The sequence below is a fragment of the Hemicordylus capensis genome, chromosome 3, assembly GCF_027244095.1.
Source record: "Hemicordylus capensis ecotype Gifberg chromosome 3, rHemCap1.1.pri, whole genome shotgun sequence".
NCBI lineage: Eukaryota > Metazoa > Chordata > Lepidosauria > Squamata > Cordylidae > Hemicordylus > Hemicordylus capensis.
In genome coordinates, this window is record NC_069659.1 from 329701618 (window position 1) to 329725659 (window position 24042).

The following is a 24042-nucleotide window of genomic DNA, read 5'->3' on the forward strand; positions in this document are numbered from 1 at the left end:
AGGTTTTCTCTCTTGACAATAACATGTTGTTCTGTCCTGACCTTGTTGACTCACCTACAGGGCCCACAAAGACTGTCATCATTTGGAGTCATAAGAACATTTCAAAGTTGCTGCTGGACTGTTCCTATTTCCAAAGTTTATGGAAAAGATAACCAAACTTCATTATAGAGCAGTAATCTGAACTCAGCACCAGACACCTCTATTCATGGTGGACATGCAGGTGTTCTTGTAGGTAAGGGACCCAAATTAGTTTTCAATATTTTTGTACATTTATAATGAGACCCAAAGAAGTATAACTGGCCAATTTATTGTGGAATGCGTTGCACTTTTTCACTGTACATAAATGAAAAAATGGCACAGAATGAACTCATGTATCCTTGCTGCCTTGAAATTTCAATGTCACAATCTGTCCCACATGGTAGACGCAGCCTTTGGTAGGACTTTTCAGTGTGAAAACTTTAGATAGTTTATCAGGTGCTAAATGATTCCGTGCGGTAATTTTCTGAGGCCATTACCAGTCATATTCCATCTCTTGAATAATGTCTCATTTTTTTGTAGTAAAAATGGCAAAAGGGTTTCTCTACAATGGAATCAGGACAATTACTTTAGCAAAATTACGGTACATTATCGCTGGAGTGTCAGAAGATGGCAGCCAATTTCTGTTGTTTGATCAGGATATTAAAGATCGCCTCATTCTGCAAGAGCAAAAACTATCTGAGGAGGAAATGAGATTTAATAGTAATGTTCAGATTGCCTGTCAACCCTAAACACATTTCTATCCATCAAGCAGGCAACATAACATTGACTTCTCCAGCATTTAATAGTTAATTTGCATAACTCAACAGCATCAGTACTTTCTTTCAACTTAATGGGAACTTTTGTACGGATGCAACATTTCTTTGCAAATCATAAGCAAAGGTAAGAATGCTCACTGTCACCCAGAGCCTTGAAATCTCCTCATTTAAAAGAACTGTGTGTGTCAAGCAGACAATGAGGCTATTCACATGCATGGAGGAAACGGGGCTGGAGCCAGCCCGGTTTCCCCCGTGTGTGTGAACCTCCAGGAGCTGCGCGGCTCCCGGCGGCTAACCAACCGAATTGCCCCCCTGGTTAGTGGAATGAGCACTCCACTAACCCCATTTTTTTGGACCGTGAGTTGCCATGGCACAGCTCCACACCGCAGCGATTCGCAAGGAGACCCCTGACCGGGAGGCTACAGAAAGCCTCCCATCATTGGTGGGCTCCCCAGCATGCTCCATGCACTTGTGCAGGGCATTCTGGGGCTTCCAGGGGCCAGGTGGCCCCCAAGCCCCACTGTCCCTACTAGCTCTGTGACGGAGACGGTAATCGTGTGGGTGGCTGATCCGGCCACCCAGGGTTCACTGAGTGCTCCTGTGTGGGGAGGGCAGGTCCCTACAGAAGCCCTGCAGTCTCTCTACTCTGCTTGTGTGTAGAGCTTCACTATCAGGATGCATGATGCACCTTCAATATGAGCCCTAGTTTTGGCCTAGTTCACTCAAACAGAAGACGAGGCAGTCAAATTGTTCTGTGAAAAACTTCACACTGCAGGTGGAGGATTGCCTGACTGAAATCATCCATATGAAAAAATTCCCCCACGCCTATAAAAGTATGCACTGACCTATTGTGCAGCAAACTGCGGGTGGCTGGAGCATCACCTGTGATGCTGCACGTGTGAACACCACCAAAGGTGTTGTGCAATAGGCCTGTTCCTCTCTAGCTCAAAGTTGTACAAACACAATTGTGCGATGTGACACCATTTGGAAATAATGGGAATCGCATCACACAACTTTGCTGAGAACTCCCTGAAGCCTAGAGCCAGTCCTGGAGCATGGTCTGACTCTAAGGGAACACAATACAGCCATCTTGCTGGAGCTAAACAAGCTCCCTGAAATGCAAAATACAGATGGAAAGTGTATTCATATGTTAAAATGGAAATGGCTCTGGAATTGAATAGATTGCATGCCGGAGACAAGACTGGAGATCTTTTGTCAGGCTAGCTTCCTGCCACCAGAGGGTGCCTTAACCCAGTTCCAGGACTGACGTGAAGAGTGGCACTACAGAATGAGAGAATTGCCTAGATGGCACTAAACAGGCTGAATCAACAAACATAGTAACATATATTAGGGATGTTTCGGGTGTTTTGTAGACAAAACAAAACACCCATTTTCCAGATCCAAAATTTTTGTATACAAAACAAAATGTCCCTGTTTCGGCTACAAAACTTTTTGTTGTTTCGGACCTCCATTTTGTGGTGATCTCTGAGTCAGTCTCCATTTTGTGTTTGACATCTCTTTGAATTTCCCACCCTTCCAGCCTTCTGATCGGTGACCTAAATCATGGGCTGACCTGCTGACAATTCCCTCCTTCTTCCGCATTGGCTCTTTTGCTTCTTGCCACTCTTTACTGACCCCACATTGGCCAGGGGAAGGATTGCTAACCCATGGGGTACTGGGTTCTGTTGATTCTGTGGTGTTCTGAGTGTAGATTTTCTGGTAGCATATGAGAGTGGATTCTTGTTTTTCACAATCTCATATGCTACCAGAGAATCTACAATGAACACCTCAGAAACAACAAAATCCAGTACCCCATGGGCTTGTGGGTATGGGGGTGGTTGGCACCCTATGTGCACTACACAACCCCTCGCTCTGGGCAACCCCAGTGCCCCCTAAGTGGAATTATGGGGCTGCTGAAACCCAATCCTCCATTATTCCCTATAGGAGAAATCTTAAAGACACGTAAACTTCATCAAATCACAAAAGATCAGCCCTTTGCCCAATTTTTTTGAAATAATTCTGGAAGTTTCCTTGCCCCCATTGGGCACTACCACCCACCACACTCTGCTCTGGGTCATCCCTTTCCCCTTGATTTAAAGCGATACATTTGCTGGAATCTCCATTATTCCCTATGGGAAAATTCTTAAAGATGTGTAAACTTAAAAAATTCACAGAAGATCAGCCCTTTGCCCAATTCCTTTGAAATTTGGCTAGTAGCTTCCACCCATTGGACACTACCACCACCACCCACTCTTTTTGCCCTGGGACCCTTTTTAAAAATCCAAATCGATTTGGATTCGGATTTGGAAAATTCGGCTACAAAACAAAACAGGGCTGATTCGGATTAAGAAAATTTGGATACAAAACAAAACGGGGGTGTTTCAAAATTCCAAAATTCACACCACTAACATATATAATAGTAACAATAATCACCAAGAAATAACACACAGGTGCAGGCAGCCCTAATACTAGGGTTACCCCTAGGAGCTGACTCCACCTGCCTAACCAACCCTAATTCCACCAATATCCTCCATTCTTGTTAGAATAATCCCCAGTACCCATAGTACATCTGGGTGGGTCTGAGGAGCTCCAGACCCAGGGAAAAAGAACCCTTCATGGTAAGACCAATGTTCCTTTCCCCCCTGTGCTGGAGCTCCTCATTGCTGGGACATGCCCAAGTGGAATGATTTGATTGGGAGGGAGGATGTTCTACAACACTTGCTGAAGCACTCTACGGCTGAAAGCCGCTTGCTCCACTGAAAAGGTGGAGATTTTATAATGGCATATGAATGGGGTAACCGATGCCCATGTAGCCACCCTACAAATGTTGAAGAGTGAGGAGTGAGCCGAGAAAGTTGAGGATACCGCTGTGCTGTGGGTTGAATGTGCCAACACCCTTTCTGGGGATGGAAGATTAAGGACTCTTTAGGCCAGAAGGATACAGATTCTAATCCAGTTTGTCAGATAAACTTTAGATGCTTTGTGCCCTAAGGCAGCTGGCTGGAAGGAGATGAACATTGCATCAATCTTTTGAAGTTTTTTGGTATGTTTGATATAGACCTTGAGGGCCTGTTGAACATCAAGCTTATGCCACAGTTTTTCCTTATGGTTCACTGGTGCTGGGCAGAAGGATGAAAGGACCACATGGTTACAGGTGCCGAAGCAGGTCAGAAGTCCCGCCCTACCATGTCACTCACCCCCTCGTTGCTCACAATTACAAGAGTGAGAGCGCCTTCTTCGGTCTGATCCCCACCACACGCTAAGATCATCTGAGGAGGTCCGGCTCCAGTTGCCACCGGAATGTCTGTTGGCGACCAAGAGGTGGGCCTTCTCTGTAGCCGCTCCTAGACTTGGAATGTGCTCCCTGCAGAAATCCATAATTTGAATTCTTTATTGGCATTTAGGAGAGCCCTAAAGACCTACCTGTTTGGCCTTGCCTTCCAGGGTTTTTAAATTGTTTTAAAGGGTTCTTAATGTATCGGGTTTTTATAAGGTTTTGAATTGTTTTATTTATTTATTTAAGCTGCTTTATTGTATTTTAAAATCTTTGTTCCCAATCATTGATTGAGTTTAACTGTTCTGTGATATTTGTGAACTGCCCTGAGCTATTTTGTAAGGGCAGTCTAGAAATCGAACAATCAAACAAACAAACAAACAAATAATTTGTATTGAGGGGGAGGTGCTGTAATCATGAGAGCAGGCACTTTTGTGACCAGCAGTTTGAATTACCCTGGCTGCCTAGCAAAGAAGTGCTTGCCCTCACAGTTACAGTGCTTTCCTCTTCACACAAACACCACTGTAACTATGAGTGGTGAGATCAAGGCGGTTGAGTGGCACATCAAGGCAGGACTGAGCTGGTTCAGCACCTGTAAACCTGTAGGGTGCTTTTCATTTTAACGTATGAGTAGAACTACAGTTATTTACACTTTATGTTGAGCACAGGTAAGTGGTGCAGTGAGGAAATGCTTGACAAACAAGCAGAAGATTGCCAGTTCAAATCCCCGCTAGAACCATATCAAGTAGCAGCGATATAGGAAGATGCTGAAAGGCATCATCTCATACTGTGCATGAGGAGGCAATGGTAAACCCCTCCTATATTCTACCAAAAAGAAACCACAGGGCTCTGTGGGCACCAGGAGTTGAAATCGACTTGACGGAACACTTTACCTTTACAGCAGTACACTTTCCATCTGCATTTCAAGGGGTCACTTTTAAAAGGAATGCAGGTACAGGAATTCACACAAAGGTGTGTACGAGTGTACAGACATCTGATTGGAGGTCTAACATAGTGTTTGAATAGGGCTGTTAGGCTGTACCTGTACACGAGATGTCTGTAGACTTGTATATGTTTTTATGTGAATGAGTGTACCTGCATTCACTTTAAAAGTGAAGTTGGGTGCAGGCCCCTCAAATGATAGGAAGTTTACTGCTGTATCAGTATTCAACATAACATGTGAATAATTGCACCTGCATGCAGATCTGTACTATATACACTCTAAACAGATTTTTTATGTTTTGAGCATCAGGTGTGAAAAGGGCCTGAGAGAGAACTCCAAATGTGCCAGTAGGATAATACTTGAAAACTTGCTCAATTACTTTGTGACATTTTAGTTGGTCATAATAAAATGTCACAAAGTAATGAGCAAGTTTTTGAATTCACTCCTTTATCACATTTTGACTGGTCCTAATAAAGGTATTACTGTGCTGCAGCATTTGGATTTTTTCTAATGGACCAACATGCGATATATGATTTTTTTCAAGGAGAAGGAAAATTGAGAGAGAATGGGTGGAGATGGGAACAGCAGAGATAACATGGCTAGAATCTTCAGTAGTGAGGATGGTTGAGTTTCACAACCTGATTTTTAAATAAAATTAAAACATGTCCTTGTGGGCTATGCAGCCCGCGGGGACATATTTCTTTTGGATGGAGGGGAGAGCAGCAAAAAGTGCCACTCCCTCCTACTCTGCACACATGCTGGGCAGAGGTCTGTTGCAAAGTCTTTCATGAATGCAGTCCCTGTTACTGCTTGGAACGTCATCCATTACAGCTTAACAGCAGGTTTTAAAACCAAGGTTTTGATACAATGAGAGGGGATAATGGCAACACCTTTATTCATAGGACACCTTGCAATGATTTGTTGAATTAAATTCTGACATTTTAACCTGCTCTTTTCACCAATAACTCTGCTGTGTTTCAGCTGGAGTATCTTAGCAGCGAAAAGCCATTCTTTTTCAAAGAATAGTTGGAAGAGGATATGGTCACCTTGAGATTGATCTATGGCACCAGATCCAACAGGGTTTCTGTTTTTCAATGGGTTTCCCCCCCTGACATGTATTGAATTGAGAAAGGTTCAATTCACTGTAGGAGGGTGCTTAAATCTGACTAAAAGATAATGAACCTGGTGGCACAATCAATAGGGCAAGAAATTTAAAAAAGATGTTCTGTGACTTCAGTCAAAGCAGCTTGACTTTGGCAGTACCTAAAAGAAAAACTACTTCATACCTTCCGTTCAAAACTTTATAACCCAGAATGACTTCAGCACATCTTTATTTTTCAGGACAATGAGAGAAATTAGAAAGAGAGCTTTTCATTATAGCACAGCAAACTGCCCAGGGATTCGAAAGAAAGTTGAAATGTATATCAGTGGTAGTCTAAGGGTCAAACCAGCTAACACATCACTAGAACTTCTGGCTGACATGCTGTGCCCTGTTCCATGTGCCTTATAACAGAACATGTGCACAGTTGTGCAAAAGTGCTCTTGTACAACATGCAAGAATTGCAGAAATGCATTTGCATGATGGATGGCAATGCTTCCCAATGGCCTTCCAGTGTGCAACTGTGTTTGTGCAATTCTTGTGTTGCACAAAAGCACTCTTGTGCAGCTGTGCACATGTTCTGTTAAAAGGCATATGGAATGTTGCATAGTATGTCAGTCTCTGTTCTTCGGATTTTTTTAAAAATAAAGCTGCATGGGGGGCCTGATCAAGACTGGGATCATGGTACATAGGAAGGAGTTATTTAACCCTTTCCCTCTGCACCATGGTCCTGGTGAAAGTTGCTCTTTGAAGCTGCTATTAGTCCTGGGAAAGAAGTTTCCATAAGCACCTCTTAGGATTAATAGCAGTTTCAGGGGGTATTTTCATTGGGACTTGCACAAAGGGAAGGCATTAAATACCCACAGCTTAGATGCTATAGTCTCAATCCTAATTCAACCCCCCTCAAATTGCTGTTTAAGTATAGAAGAAAGAGTAGCTCCAATGACACATTTACTATTATTGATCCATCTTCAAGAGATGTTCTCCCAGTCTTGTCAACAATCCCCAGTGAAGGAACTTCTGTAAGTTAGCATAAGCAGCTTATTCCATTGCCCAAACACTCTTAAGCTGCCATAATGAACACACTTAAGTTGTACTCATAAAGCGAGACAACAGACTTAGCACAGCATGAAGACAGATCCCCCCACCCCTGTTTCCCATAATACTTGAAGTTAGAGTCATGCATTGAAATGGGCTGCAGAAAATCTGAGACAGACAAAAGAAAGTGCTTCTTCATACAATAAATGATAAATGTCTGGAATTCACTGTGAAAGACGTCATGATGGCCACTGGCTTAGATGGCTTTAAAGGGTGATTAAACAAATGCTTAGAGGATAGGCCTACTGATGACTATGAGTCATGATGGCTAAATGGAACCTTCATGTTTGGAGGTGGTGTACCTCTGCATATCAGATACTGGCAACAAAAAATAGGGGTGGACTTTTGCTTTCATGGTCTGCTTATGGGCAAGGGAATCATCCTTTTCAGAGTGTCCAGAAAATCACTGATTTGTTGCTACTGGATCATATGAGGCATATAGGGATAATAATAGTTGGGTTCAATACTTGATATGGAATTACTAAGCATAGTACTTGGGATCTTGTTGTGCAGTTCTTGTTGAGTTGGAGCCTAGCTTACTAGTAGAGCATCTGCTTTGCATGCAGAAGGTCCCAGGTTCAATCCCTGGTATTGCCAGGTAGAGCTGGGAATGACTCCTTTCCCCTGGAGAGCTCTTGCCAGGCACCCCTACTAACTAGGCAAAGATTACCTTTTAAATGTGGTGATTCTCTTTATTTAGCAGGGGGAGAGCCACTGGCCCTATCCACCCCCAGCACAGGACCCCTCAAGTGACTATTGCTGGTGTCTATTTTATGTTTCTTTTTAGACTGTGAGCCCTTTGGGGACAGGGATCCATCTTATCTATATATTTGATAAGATATATATGTTATCTGGATGAGGTTGAATGGGGTTACACTCCCCCAAAAGGAGCAGGTGCGCAGCTTGGGAGTATTCCTGGACCCTGGCCTCACCCTGGTATCTCAGGTGGAGGACATGGCCAGGAGTGCTTTCTATCAGCTTCGGCTGATTCGATAGCTGTGCCCATTCTTCGGAGAGGATGACCTCAAAACAGTGGTGCATCAGCTGGTAACCTCCCGGCTCGACTACTGCAATGCACTCTACATGGGGCTGCCTTTGTACGTAGTCTGGAAACTTCAGTTAGTTCAGAATCCAGCAGCCAGGTTGGTCTCTGGGGCAACCTGGAGAGACCATATTATGCCTGTTTTGAAACAGCTACACTGGCTGCCAATATGTTTCCAGGCAAAATACAAAGTGCTGGTTATTACCTTTAAAGCCCTGAACGGCTTAGGTCCGAGTTATCTAAGAAAGCATCTTTTTTTACATGATCCCCACCGCACTTTAAGATCATCTGAGGAGGTCCGCCTCCAGTTGCCACCGGTTCGTCTGGTGGCGACGTAGAGGTGGGTCTTCTCTGTAGCTGCTCCTGGGCTGTGGAATGCACTCCCGGCAGAAATTCATAGTTTGAGATCATTGCCGTCCTTCAGGAGAGCCCTTAAAACCTACCTATTTGGTCTGGCCTTCCAGAGTTTTAAATGATTAACTGTTTTAAATTGTTTTAAATTGTTGCCCTGATTTTCAGGGCTTTTAGCTGTTTTATTGGTTTTATTGTGTTTTAATAGTTTTTAATTGTTAATTTGTTTTAATTGTTTTTATCATGCTGTGAACCGCCCTGAGCCATTTTGGAAGGTCAGTATATAAATCTAATAAATAATAAACAAACAAACAAACAAACAATTTAATTATATTAGCCAGCATGTGTGCCCAGGATTTGGTGGCGGAACTCTTGTGACACGCTGCAAGAGTTCCGGCATTAATAATGGAGGTGGCCTGGTCCGGCTGAGGGAGGAGAGGGGGAAGAAAGCTGCGGCAGCAGTGGCAGTGGGCAGGCGGGTGGGTGAGTGGGGGGTAGGGGGAGAAAAAAGCAGCAGCGGGGGGGGGGGGGAGAAAAAAGTGCTGGCAGCCAGAAGGTGGTTCTGTGTGTGTGTGGGGGGGGAGAAAGCGGCGGCTGGCGGGGGCGGGGAGAAAGTAGCTGGCGGGCGGGAGAAAGCAGCGACTGGTGGGTAGGCTTGGTGGGGAGAAAGCCGGCGGGGCGGGGGGGGGGGGGACTAGAGGCACAGATGATCTGTGCCTGGTTCAACTAGTGTATTTATTGTTTCTCTAAGTAAGCTGTTTTGAACACTTTTGTTTAAAGGCAGTATATAAATATTTGTTGTGTGGACAATACTGAACTAGGTGAACCAATGGTCTGACTTGGTATAATATGTACCTATGGAAGCATCTAGCTATGCACTGTTGGAAATGGGATGATGGACCTTTGACCTGCTCTAGCAGGGCTCTTTCTATGTTAACAAACATATGCAGAGCCCTGCTAGATCAGGTAAAAGGTCCATCATCCCATTTCCAACAATGGGTAACTAGATGCTTCCATATTATATGTATATACTATTCCAAGTCAGACCATAAGGCACTGTTGAGAACCATGAAGCTTTCATAAGGAGCTGTTGGATTCTTCCCCATTTTTGGCAAGCAGTTTTAAAATCACTTCCGTGGATTAGAGGAAGTGAAAACTAGTTTGAACATAATCTAGAAGTGAATTGCATGTGTAGATATTGCTGAAGCTGTATCTAGGTGACCTCAGTACGTGAAGAGGTTACGGAGAGGAGGTAGATAAGTAGTCATCAAAAATTATAGATCCTGAAATAAGTTACATATGCATGGAATGTTTTGTTCCTGGGACTATTAGAGAGGTATTATTTTGGATGACGATGCCAGCTATAATTTGTTTCCGATGCTACTGGCAAGAAGAATATTCTTTTTCAAAGGAGTAGATCATGCCAAATTGATTGAGTAGATCATGCCAAATTTACCGAATCGGTTTGAAAGAAATTTGGTTTGTTTATGTTTTTGAGGACAATTTTGGATTACATTAGGTTAGGATACACAGCATTTCAGTAAAATGAGGGTTTTCTGAAGAGTTCAGATTATTGCATTTGTAACCTGTTCATACAGTATGTATAATTTGTCCCTCAAATAATGAAAGAGTTCTTTCTTTATTTGAAGGACAAAATAAAGTCCCTCAAACATGATTGTCCTGAGAGACTATCAATAGGAACAAGCTATGAGTTTTATCTTACAGTGAGGGAAATAAGTATTTGATCCCCTGCTGATTTTGTCCGTTTGCCCTCTGACACAGAAATGACCAGGCTATAATTGGAATGGTAGGTTTATTGTAGCTGTGAGAGACAGAATAACAACAAACAAACCCTCAAAAGCCCAGTGCCCAAAAGTCAGCGATGGATTTGCATTGTAGTGAGGGAAATAAGTATTCGATCCCCTATCAACCAGCAAGATTTCAGGCTCCCAGGTGTCTTTTCACTATATGCAGGTAACGAGCTGAGATGAGGAACACCCTCTGTAAAGGAGTGCTCCTAATCCCAGCTTGTTACAGTACCTGTATAAAAGACACCTGTCCATAGAAGCAAGCAATCACTCAGCTTCCAAACTCACCACCATGCCCAAGACCAAAGAGCTGTCGAAGGATGTCAGGGACAAGGTTGTAGACCTGCACAAGGCTGGACTGGGCTACAAGACTATCGCCAAGCAGCTTGGTGAGAAGGTGACTACAGTTGGCACGATAACTCGCAAATGGAAGAAACACAAAATAACTGTCAATCTCCCTCGGTCTGGGGCTCCATGCAAGATCTCACCTCGTGGAGTTGCAGTGATCATGAGAACGGTGACAAAGCAGCCCAGAACTACACGGGGGGAACTTGTCAATGATCTCAGGACAGCTGGAACCATAGTCACCAAGAAAACAATTGGTAACACACTACGCCGTGAAGGACTGAAATCTTGCAGTGCCCGCAGGGTCCCCCTGCTCAAGGCAGCACATGTACAGGCCCGTCTGCAGTTTGCCAGTGCACATCTGAATGATCCAGAGGCGAACTGGGCGAAAGTGTTGTGGTCAGATGAGACCAAAATCGAGCTCTTTGGCATCAACTCAACTCGCCGTGTGTGGAGGAGGAGGAATGCTGCCTATGAGCCCAAGAACACCATCCCCACCGTCAAACATGGAGGTGGACACATTATGTTTTGGGGGTGTTTTTCTGCTAAGGGGACAGGACACCTTCACCGCATCGAAGGGACGATGGACGGGACCATGTACCGTCAGATCTTGGGTGAGCACCTCCTTCCCTCAGCCAGGGCATTGAGAATGGGTCGTGGATGGGTATTCCAGCATGACAATGACCCAAAACACACAGCCAAGGCAACAAAGGAGTGGCTCAAGAAGAAGCACATGAAGGTCCTGGAGTGGCCCAGCCAGTCTCCAGACCTTAATCCCATAGAAAATCCCTTTTGTGAAGGGATCGAATACTTATTTCCCTCACTACAATGCAAATCCATCGCTGACTTTTGGGCACTGGGCTTTTGAGGGTTTGTTTGTTGTTATTCTGTCTTTCACAGCTACAATAAACCTACCATTCCAATTATAGCCTGGTCATTTCTGTGTCAGAGGGCAAATGGACAAAATCAGCCGGGGATCAAATACTTATTTCCCTCACTGTATATATGTAAGTCTAAAACCTGCTAGCCTGTGAGTCTTCCTAGGCATTAGATGAGCTGTGAAGATGGCACCAAATTTTCTCAGAAATTCTGCTTCTATAGAGGATGGGTCCATCACCATTTGGTGACAGCCAACAACCTGTCCAGCTTTAAGCAGGGTTTAGATAAATTCATGAAGGACAGGTCTATCAATGACTAGTAGTCTGAGGGCTATAGGCCACTCCAGCCTCAGATGCCTTTGAATGCTGGTTGAAGGAGAGTAGCAGCAGTAGGAGAAGGGGCATGCCCACAACTCTTGCCTTAGGCTTCTCAGAGGCATCTGGTGGGCCACTGTGTGAAGCAGGATGCTGGACTAGATGGGCCTTGGGCCGGGCTTTTCTTATGTTCTTAGTGTAGATGTGAGGGTAGTGATATGAGGGCCCATATCAGTGTAGATATGAAGCAGAAAATGATTTCTACTGAGGGAGAAAACTAGTGATTTATTTTATTTTATTTTATTTAGTGTATTTCCATACCACCCAACACTTGAGTCTCTGGGTGGTTTACTAGGATACTCTTGGCAATTGATGCTGGAACTTGAAATCTGAGCTGGAGAACAAATGAAATCCTCCCTCCTGTACAGCTCTAAACCTCGCACCCATTTCCCTTCCCACTGACTCAGTTATCTGCCTTGGTGCTATGGCAGCAACAGCTTCCACCCGCTACAAGCACTTGGCACACAGCTATCGCACCTGCAGCCTTGGGAAAAGCACATTCCCCAGAACTTTTAGCTCCTGACTTCCTGCTTTCACCTCTGTGTTCTAGGCACCAGAAGGGAAACAGAGGAGAAAGACAGCCCCCTCTCTCCCTTTCTCCATCCTAGTGCTACTCCCACTGGAGAAGGTGCCAGCAGTATTGAAAGGACACATTTCTCAGAGCTTTTAGCTCCTGGTTCATAGCCACAGCAAAGTGCCAAGTGTTATGTGTGGGGTAGAGCGGGGGAAAAAAATCTCCTCTTCCTACCCAGTACTACTACAACAGGATCAGGAAGCCTAGTATACTGGTAGATGGGAGGAAAAGGGCCTGGGGGAGTCACACAAATGGCCAGATAGGAGGGGTTTGGACATTCCTACTCCGGTCACTGGTATACATAAGGGATGTGCACGGAACCAGTTTGGAGGTCCTTTATGGGCCTCTGAACCAGTCCGAAGAACCGCCAGTGCTGTCAGTTCGACAGTAGCTCTAGCTTTACTAGCTGCTCTAGCTTTAGCTCTAGCTGCTCTAGATTTAAGAGCAGGGGAGGGTGCACTTACCCTTCCCGCTGCTTTCCCCCCACCGGTGTCCGTTTACTTGCATGTCCATTGAGGCGGCAGTGTACCTCCCTGCCGCCCCATTGCTCCCATTGTTCGGATATGACTGGAAGTCTCTGACGTGCCTGCGTGCGCGCATGTCGTGCATGCACATGCGCATGTGCCGGCGCACACAGGTGCGTCGGAGACTTGCAGCCATATCCAGACAATGGGGACAATGGGGTGGCAGGGAGGTACACTACCATCCTGACTGGCTTGCAAGTAAATGGGCGCCGGCGAGGGGAAAGTGGCAGAAGGGGTAAGTGCACCCTTCCCTGCTCTTAAAGCAGCACCTCTGCTGCCTTCAAGCCTCCCCGCCGTGGTTCCATGCACATCCCTAGTATACATCCAGATGAAGTTACTAATAAGCAGTCTTACTGAAATTCATGGGACAAGTCTAGTCAGTGGGAGTACCCAGTGCTAATTTGCTGAAGCCTGTCAGTCAGGCTGAGGGGAGGGGGATGCTGTGCTTCAGCACATAGCCAGCTGTGGGGGAAGGCAAGGAGGGTTTTGAGTTACTCATAAACAGAATGTTTATTTTTATTTATTATTTATTTTACGAATTTGTAGACTGCCCCAAACTTCTGTCTCTGGGCAGTTTGCAACAACATAAAACACATTTTAAAATGAAAGCCTTAAAACAGTTTAAATCCACAGTCCAGTTAAAAAGCTTGGGTGAAAAAACAAGTCTTTAGAGACTTTTAAAAAGCTGTCAGAGAAGAGGAGGCTCTTATCTTGCAGGGAGCTCATTCCAGAATCTGAAAGTAGCCGTCCAGACGGCCCATCCCAGAGTAGCCACCCGAGGAGCCGGCGACAACTGCAGATGATCTCAATGCGAGTGGGGCTCATGGCGAAGAAGACATTCTCTTAAACACCCAGACCCTAAGCTGTTTAGGGCTTTATAACCAACACCTTGTATCTTGCCCAGAAACCTTTTGGCAGCCAGTGTAGCTCTTTTAGTATAGGAATAATATGATCTCTTCTAGATGACCCAGAGACCATCCTGGCTGCCACACTCTGTCTCCAAGGGATAGCATCTGGAATCTGTCCAAGAGGTAGGAATGGAGCCACCTCACCCTCAACCCCTTAGACTGTCCAGAAGGATACTATGGTCGATAGTATTGAAAGCCGCCAAAAGACCCCAAAGGACCAACAGAGTCACTCTCCCTCTGTCAATTCCTAATTGGAGAACATCCATCAGGCCAACCAAGGCAGTCTCCACTCCATAGCCCACTCGAAAGCCAGTTTGAAATGGGTCTAGATAAACAATCTCTTCCAAGACTGCCTGGAGCTGGGAGGCCACCACCCTCTCAGTTACCTTGCCCAAACACAGAAGGTTGGAGACAGACCTATAGATCTACATTAGGGATCAAATGTAGGCTTGTTCAAAAGAGGTCTAATGATTGCTTCCTTAAGGCAAGGAGGAATCCTAACCTCCCTCAAAGAAGCATTTATAATATCTACCAGGCCTTCTACAACAACCACCCTGCCAGATAGTAAAAGCCATGTCAGACAAGGATCAAGAGAGCAGATGGTAGGCCGCACCATTCCAAGCAGCTTATCCATTTCCTTAGGAGTCATAAACTGGAACTGATCCAGCCTAACCACATAAGAAGAGTTGCTAGACACCTCCACATCAGACACCTCAGTAATTGTTGGGTCTGAGTCTAAGCTAGCCTGAATACAAGATATTTTATCCACAAAGAACTCATTAAAAACATTACAGTGAGTAATTTATGTTTCCAAATTCTGATTCAAGGGAGGAGGGATATGTACTAACCCTCTCACAACCCTGAACAACTCATCTGGATGTGAGCTTGTGGATACAATATGGGCAGAACAGAATAACTTATCTGCTACACATATTGCATGAGCATAGGTCTTCAAATCTGTTCTATGTTGTAATATCAGTTTTGAGTCCAGTCTTTCTCCACGTTTGCTCCAGATGTCTACCTTGCCACTTCAACCTCCATAGTTCTTCCATATACCAAGGAGCCAATTTTTAAGAAGGGACAGAGAGGACCCTTAGGAGTGATTGTGTCTACTGCCCTGGTGAATTTGCTGTTCCAATTATCCACCTGGGCATCAACAGAATCACTGGCAGAGCCAACACTAAATCCTTCTGAGGCTTCTTGGAATCCTGTTGGATCCAATAACCTTCTTGGGTGGACCATCCTAATAGGCCCCTCACTCCTGTGGAGGTGGGATGTGATTGTTAGTTCAATCTTAACCAGATGGTGGTCTGTGCGTGACAATGAGGAAATCACAGGAGTCTCCACCCACGGAACACCACCGTGATCAGAGTAAAAGACCAGATCAAGTATGTGAACCTGCTTGGAATAGCCCATAGTTGTCATGGCCACTATGCACTTCTTAGCCATTCTATGTGATGGGGACATATTGGTCACAAAGTGAAGTCCCCCTACCACCACAAGTCTGGGAGACTCCAATGCCAATCCCAATCCCAAGTTCATTAGCTCATTTAGAGACTCTGTTGGGCAGTGGGGTGATCAGTACACCAACAGAAGACCCAGTGTATCCTTGTTTTCCAAACTTAAGTATACACATTCAATATTGTCAGACACTTTGACAAGGATCCTGGAAAGGGAGATGTTGTCCTTACACACTACAGCCACTCCACGTCCCCACCCACATCCTTTCACCTGCTCCTCAATGGAATATCATGGAGGGAGAAGCTGGGACCAAACTGGGCCACCAGCCTCCCCCAACCAAGTCTCTGTGATACATACCAGGTCAGCCCCTTTATCCAGAATCAGATCATGGATGATTTCTGATTTATTCTGGACTGATCTGGCATTACAAAGGAGCAAGGTAAGGCTCTGTGGGTGTTGGCTCTACTCTCCAAGGTCAAAGAGTTGGCAGGACAGCTGGTAGGAGAAACAGCTAGGAGATTTTTGATTTCCCTTCCCCTGTAAGAGCCTGTTTACTTCTCCTATTAATTTCTAAGCCTGTGCAAGTCAGTAAAGTTTGGAGAGGGTGTCGGAAATCCCGGCCCCCATCCCAAGGAGGCGACAGAACAGAGGGCAATTGCCCCAATAGTGTTGTGGTGGTGATGGCTCTTTAATTGCTGACCTAGCACTGACACAGGAGTGGCTGGGTGGCTGAACTGAATCTTGGGAGCATCTGGGGGGTGGCTGGAGAGTGATGCCAGGCAGCCTGGGTAAGTGCATGGGGAGACTGGGAGGAAGCAAGGGATGGCTAGGTACTGTAGTTCCACTCAGAGGTTCTCCTTCTTGTTAGGAATGGTTTGGAACTCATGTAAGAGTCAATGAACATACAATCTGCGTACCATAACTGTACTGTACTGTACTGTACTGTTATATTATGTTATTCAGATGTTATGGTCAACACTTCTGATGTTTTAATGCTGTGTTGTGAGCCACCCAGAGAACAATTTATGTGGTGGCTAACAAATGAAGTTGTTGTTGTTGATGTTGATGTTGTTGTAGATGATTTCCTATCTGTTCTCTACATTTGAGGAGACCTGTACTCCAGTGCATTTTTAACATGAGCACATGTACATATGTTAAGATACCTGTATGTGCAAAAAAATGTAATGTCTGAATAGGGCAAGGCTGGGGTCAGGTTCCAGAGCAGGTGGATGAGGCTGAATGAGGCCAAAGACAGAAGAGGAAAGGGGTCTGGGTGCCTACTCTGTATGAGAAGTTACTCAGAGAGAAAATCCAGTTCTAGGAGAGTTCTTATATAGGGCCAGCAGGACTTCTATTGGCTACCCAGGTCACCTGGTTTGGGTTGACTCGGTCCATTTCCCCATCCTGCCACTGCCAGAGGAGTGGTATGGATGCAGAGCCTCAGGCCATCCATTCCCTCCCTGAAAGCTGTCCTGATGGTGTAGATGCGTCGTAAGCCACTGGAGACTAGCTGGTGGAGACTCCGTTCAAGACTCATCTGGTGCCTTCCTTTATCATTCTTAGCTGTTGTTGAACTTCATGGAGTTCAAGGTCATTCCTATCCCATTCTGTTGTAAGTACAGAAGTTTTTATTTGTGTATGACTCCTCCATTCTAATAAATCTTTCAACATAAAGGTTTTTCTTCAACTTTAACAATGCAATCAGGGCCATAAAATGTCAGCATTGCTTGAGAAATGTTGGAAACATCTGCAGGCTGGTTTTCCTATGAGATGTTAAAAGGAAGCATTTCCTCATTCAAAAAGACATAGCTCTAACATCATAATCGGAGACTTGGTCCTGGATCTTGCTGAGGTGTTAAACTTGTGCCTGTGTTTTCCCTCTTCAAATTGCAAGAGGGGATTCACATGACTGAATGTTCTAGGCAAGATGAATGAATGAATCCTTTCACACAAAAAGCTCAATATTAGGAGGAGAGGTCTCTACAGGAGTACTACTTCTCCCATGAGGCTTCCCCCTCCATGATGCAAGCCCAATAAAAAAAGATGAAGAGACTTTGCTTTCCAGACTCCTCTTCTGGCATCTAGTTAAAATAATCAAGAACTGCTTAGTGTACTAATTAGTACACTACAGGTATACTACCTAGCCCATAGCTTCAGACCCTGCATAATGGATAATGGGTTAATCAGTATGATCTGGTTGCAACTCCCCTGGGTGAAAGATGTAGGGTCATATGCTCAAGCTACCATTTTCTCAAGATGAAATCCCTACAGGTTTGGTTGGAATAGCCTGAAGGTAGTTAGAAGATGGTTTCATGTTGCTTGACCCGCAGCAGTTTTCATTATTAATGTCAGCTTTATTCATGCATGTACTCAGTCAAAGGCAAAAACAAACTAACCTCTTTATTAGTAAAAGGGACCGGTGAGGTTATTTGTACAAAACTTTGTCTTTAAGCTGTCTGAGGGGGAAGAAGGTCTCAGAAATGGTATGCGTTTCCTACGTGGAGCACTTGCATGACAATAATGGAAGACCATGGCTAACGTAACAGAAATAGCTTCCATCCATCATCAGAAGAGTAAAATCTACCCTTCTCAAATGAACTACTGATTTTCCTTACCCATCATCCATCTTGATTTCAGGCTGTTGCTGCAACTCTAGTGATGGTGGCAGATGATTAGCAAATGTTGTGCCCATTTGAGTTTCTGAAATTGTCGAAGGTCAAATTGGGGAAAGCCTCTGGTGTTCCTGGCAGTGAAATATACAGTGTGAAGGGAATGTTCAGGTTTTTTTCCCAAATGCCTTTGGCAGGCAGGCCTCCTTTTCAATATGTCCATTCATTAATCTTAACCTAAGAGTAGCTCTTCTATCATCTATCTTCCCTTGTGCTGGAGCTGAGTGGTCTTTGTAATTATGAGCACATAGAATGCTCTTATGAGTGCATTCTGCCTTGAGATGCCATTCCTTAAAGCTGACTATTGTAGCATGGAATAGAACTGAATTGTACACTTGATCCATGTGATTTATTGCTAGATGAAGAAATAAATAAGAAAAAAGTAAAGCAGTTTTAAACACTTCACAGTGGCTTTAGTTGTCCTCTAAACTACCTAATAAGAATTAAGATGTTGTTTCACGATGCATGTAGTCATTCCTATAGTTTTTGAGATAATGGGATTCTTTCTCTTAAGAACATGAAGAAGAAACCAGCAGGAAAGACCAAAGATCACAGTGACCAACCAGATGCCTTCAGGAAAACCCAGGCAGAACTGGAAGCCCCCAAAGGCTGGCTCTCAGATACTTTCAAAAATAGATTGCTGAAATAGTATTACTAAAAGGGCGTGATTATTTTCTTTTTTATAACTCACTGTAATTATGGCTTCATTAACAGAAGGCAAACATTCATACTTTTGGAAGTGAAGGGCTGTTTGCTTCTGGTGTTCATATCTAGTAAAAAGCCCATGTCATTGTTTAGATCTGACATAAAACGGATGGATATGGACACAAATAGCAGCTTCAAGGCTTGTGAGTTTCATTGGGCTGTGGCACAGGAGAAAGGTTAAATCTCTCCCCCAACACCATGGTCCTAGTTCAGATCAAGAACACTGAAGGCAGCTTTAAAAAATATTTTTTTAAAGCAAAAACATAATGATAAAGATGCATTTAATATTACTAGTCGGCTCGCACAGAGCATCTCTGTGCTCTTTGGGGCCGGCTGTTCCCCACTCTCCTTCCCCCTCCCTCCCTCCTGCCCCACTCTCTCTTGCCCCCTACCCCTCCTTCCTGCCCTACTCTCTCTTGCCCTCCCTCCCCTCCCACCCAACTCTCTCTCGCCCTCCCTCTCCTTCCCACCCCCCTCTCACCCTCCTTCCCGCCTCCTGCCCCACTCTCTCTTGCCCTCCCCTTCCTGCCCCCTCCCCTCCCTCCTGCCCCTCCCCTCCCTCTTGCCCCACTCCCTCTTGCCCTCCCTCCACCTGCACTGAGCATTTTACAGTAGCGGGCGGCAGGCAGCTATTTTCGCGGCCGGCCCGCGCCCCCTGCCGCCTGGCCTCCGTGGCTGGGCCCGCCAGCAACCAATCCTCCTGGGTGTGCCTCAGCCAATCAGGCACCTCCGCCGCCCAACCAATCAGCTGGGAGCTGGGACACACATTCCAAGGCACACCCAGGAGAATTATATATATAGATGTTGAGTTTGACCTTCCGAATGTAGAGCTTATTGTAGAATCCAAGGGAAAGAGTTGTGGTATGCAAGGACAAGGCAGTCGAGTGGAATCAGGAATAGTTTAATGAAATAGATATTATGTACAGAGAGACAAGTGCAGACTGCTTTTCAGTGCTCTTGCTGCTGACTGTTTGTTAGCCCCGTCTCTACTCCATGACTGGAATACAAGTAACTAAAGCTGCATTCAGAAACTGGCTTAGATCAAGGAATGGATTGACCAAACAACACCACACCCATGAGCTGGCCAAAGATGCCTGGATGGCCAGAGACATGTTGAACAGAAGTGCACAGATATTCCCTCCCACTCTTTGGAAGCCCCATTCATTTTCAGAACTTCTGCTTTATTCTTCACTGAGCCCATTCAGGCTCAGAACTATGTTTTTGAACCCATTCATGGGGTCCCTATTTGTCCCCTACATTGCCCCCCCACCTTTAAAGGTGAAGCCAAATACAGAACTACTTACTTACATTATTGCTTCACCGCTGCCTATATTGGCAGAGACAGGAGCTCCAAAGAGCAGCAAGGGATCTGAATTGCTCATTGCCTCTGGTGTCAGCTGCCCCATTGACTTCACAGGTTTTCTGCTTCTTCCAAAGCTCTGATCACTGAGACCAATGCTGTAGACCTTGGAGGCCCAGACATTGCAGGACTTCAACGATCATTCCCAGCCACAATGGCCTTTGGATATTGTGTCCTGTCACCTCAGGGTCTAGCAAGGTGTCCTTTGTCACCTCAAAATTGAGCAAATAGGTTGTCTGGACTAAATCCCATTTCCTCAGATACACATAGTAGCATCCTAGGTTGGTAGGTAATATATATGTGAGAACAGAAACCATATAACCATATAAGCCATAAGACCAAATGGCTGAAATGCAGAATGGTGAGTGTGAGTGTGTTACTGTTATATTTCTGTGTAGTGTCCACATGGATGCAGGGAAAGCTCAACAGCTGCTGTTGGTGATAAGCAAGTATAGCACAAAAGGTAGCACTAAATCCAAAGAGGAACAGTTATTTTCTGAAGTCACCAGGCAATCACACCTACTACTACCTGTTGCATTTCACGGCTTTTTGACCCTACTGTTTACACAATTCTTCCCTCTTCTTTTTGTGCTATTTTTTGTTAATCCGTTCCTTGATTTAGGCCAGTTTTTGAATGGGGCTTTATTATTTATTATTATTTATTTAAAATATTTCTATACCACCCAAAAATTGCATCTCCAGATGGTTTACAATTAAAATCTTTTAAAACATCAAATCAATTAACAATTAAAATCATTAAAAACATTTAAAACCCAATATTAAAAGTATTAAAACTATACATCTAATTAAAAGCCTGGGTGAATACATGTCTTCAGCGCCTTTTTAAAAGTTGCCAGAGATGGGGAGGCTCTTATTTCAATAGGGAGCACATTCCAAAGTCCAGGGGCTGCAACGGAGAAGGCCCATTCCTGAGAAGCTGCCAAATGTGTTGGCAGCAACCGCAGACGAACCTCTCCAGATGATTTTAACAGGCGGTGGGGCTCATGGCGAAGAAGATGTTCTCTTAAATACCCAGAGCTTAAGCTATTTAGGACTTTATAGGTAATAACGAGCACCTTGTATTTTGCCCAGAAATGTGTCAGCCGCCGGTGTAGTTCCTTCAACACAGGAGTAATATGGTCTCTTCTAGATGACCCAGAGACCAACCTGGCTGCCGTATTCTGAACCAACTGCAGTTTCCGGATGACATACAAAGGCAGCCCCATGTAGAGCGCATTGCAGTAATCCAGCCTAGAGGTTACCAGCATATGTACCACCATTTTGAGGTCATTCATCTCAAGAAATGGATGCAGCTGGTGTATCAGCTGAAGATGATAAAAAGCACCTCTGGCCACCGCCTCAACCTAGGACACTGGGGAGAGGTTCGGATCTAGGAGCACCCCCAGATTGTGTACCTGTTCTTTCCGGTGGAGCCTGACCCCATCCAGAACCAGCAGATCAAAATCATCTCCCTGACCCCACACAATAGGTACCTCCGTCTTATCTGGATTCAGCCTCAGTTGCTTTAGTTACTTGTATTTCAGTCCTGGAGTAGAGGCGGGACTAACAAACAGCCAACAGCAAGAGAACAGAAGAGCAGTCTGCACTTGCCTCTCTGTATATAATATCTATTTTGTTAAACTATTAATATTCCTGATCCCACTCACTGCCTTTTTCTTGCATACCGCAACCCTTTCCCTTGAATTCTACATATTTGTGTCTTTAAGCATGCTCTGACTCAGCTCCTATTGAGCTGGTACATCCATGACTGGGCTGTGCCACTTTAGGTGAAGGCTCACCTGTGACTGAATGCTTCTCCATATACAAACTCCACCATAGAAAACTTGCATGTCATGGAGAAGACTTGGCGAGAGCCCATCTCACTGACTCCTGTGTGAATTGGGGCTTTTGTATGAAGTTGGGCTGGGACCAAATAATTCGACCCCAGCACCAGCATTTCCCAGAATTCTAGCATTATTGCTGAGATCAAAGGGGATAGGAATTCCTGCAGTTTTTGGGTGGGAGGGGGATGAAGGCTTCAGAGAAATTTGAAAGGGTGGGCACTCACTAGAAGTGGTGGCAGTGGTCTTCTCCTTCTCCTTCTCCTCCTCCTCCTCCTCCTCCTCCTCCTGCTAAATAGTTCTCTGGGGAAACTGACAGCAGCAGCAACAAATACACCACCTCTTTCCCCACAGGGTGCCATTTTCCCAGAATGCACTGAGGAAGCACATGTCATGTTGCATAATGCGTCCTTCGCTGGCATGTCCCAAAGAGAGCAGAATGGCACCTATGGGGAGATGTGCATTGCGTCTGCTGCTGCCTGCTTCCCCACAGGGTTTCCCACATACCAGAGGCGTAACTAGGGAAAACGGCGCCCAGGGCAAGCACTGAAATTGCACCCCCACCCCCCCGTGGCCCACCCAACATACATCTGACTGACACGTAATCTACTCTTCCACCAGTGCCTGCCTATGCTCACATTCTGCCTGGTACAGAAAGTGATCACATTTCATTTGCAGCCATGGAAGTGTGTTTTATTCTTGCTTTTTGCACAACTCTGTGAGCCTGCCGCATGAGTTTCTGTGGAGATGCTGCTTGCTTCAATATATAGCACGTTAATCACCTTAAAAAATTAAGAAGAGAATTGTGGATGGCGTTATAAACCACAAAACATGGAACAGCATTTTTGGCAGGGATAAACCTAGTGCTTTGTAAACACGGGATTAATCTTCAGTTTGGCAGCAGTTAAAGGAGTCCACAGTCAGATACAAAGCAGTGGGAATGCTATGAACCAACACCACATCCAAGTTTGTATGCTGTGTTAATTAAACTTTCATGAAACTTCTTTTGCCACTTTGATGTTGAAATAGAGCAGTAAGGCAGGAAGAATCATGAGGTAGCCAAGTTGCTGGGTGGTCTTGGGCTTGTCATGATCTCTCAGCCTAACCTACATTACAGGGTTGTTGTGAGAACAAAGCAGGAAGATTATGCAGGTTGCTCTGAACTTGGAAGAGAACAAATATAATAGATAATGTAATCAACAAGCATCAAATAAATTGGGGCTTCTTCTTGCTGAGCCAAATTGTCTATCTAAATGAGATAATCTGCTTATAAACTCCCTTGTGAATAGTCCTACGCAAAGATTCATTGTTGCTGTTTTTAAAGTATGTCATTTGCACATATTTCACACATCCAAACACAATCACTTACAGGGACATACATTGGGGAAGAGAAATTGCATCCAGTTGTAATACATCTCTGAATCTTTTTATACTGCTTTTCAACAAAGTTCTCAAAGCACTTTACACAGAAAAAATAAATATAAATAAATAAAATAGTTCCCTGTCTAGAAAGGGCTCTAAAAAAGAACATAAAGCATTGGCAGGCACCAGCAACAACCACTGCAAGGAAGGATGTTGTGCAGTGTTTGAATAGGGACACTGTTCTCCCCTTGTAAATATAAAAGAATAACAACTTTAAAAGGTACCTCTTTGCTCAGTTAGCATATATACACACCAATAAACATATTCTCTCACGTACATATTGCTCAGAGTCAGACATCACTGAAAATCAAAGTGGAACTTCTTACATGCTCGTTCCTTAGACACAACACTGACACCTTGTTAAGATTCCTCAAGGCAACTGCGGGGGTGGAGCGTCTGCCTTTCCAAAGCTCCTCCCTCTCCACTCTCGGCACAATTTGTGCCTTTTATTTAATTGATTAAATCTGTGTGCTGCTGTGAATTGAGGAGGGGTAGATCAAAACGAGCAGCAGCCCCACCCTTACCCCCTTCCCGGGTTACAGACAGCTGCTCTTTATGAAAACATGAAAGC

General features: G+C 44.7%; 1 long non-coding RNA gene across 1 annotated transcript in view; it reads right to left on the reverse strand.

Annotated features, from left to right (window-relative positions):
- Positions 1-308: 308 nt before the first annotated feature.
- The window catches only part of LOC128351592 (uncharacterized), a 39828-nt gene continuing 16094 nt past the window's right edge, over positions 309-24042 (reverse strand). Inside the window, exons 2-3 of the long non-coding RNA XR_008319899.1 lie at positions 3992-4158; positions 309-714 (exon numbers count right to left, since the gene is read on the reverse strand). This is a non-coding gene — a long non-coding RNA (uncharacterized LOC128351592). The remainder of the gene's footprint in view (positions 715-3991; positions 4159-24042) is intronic.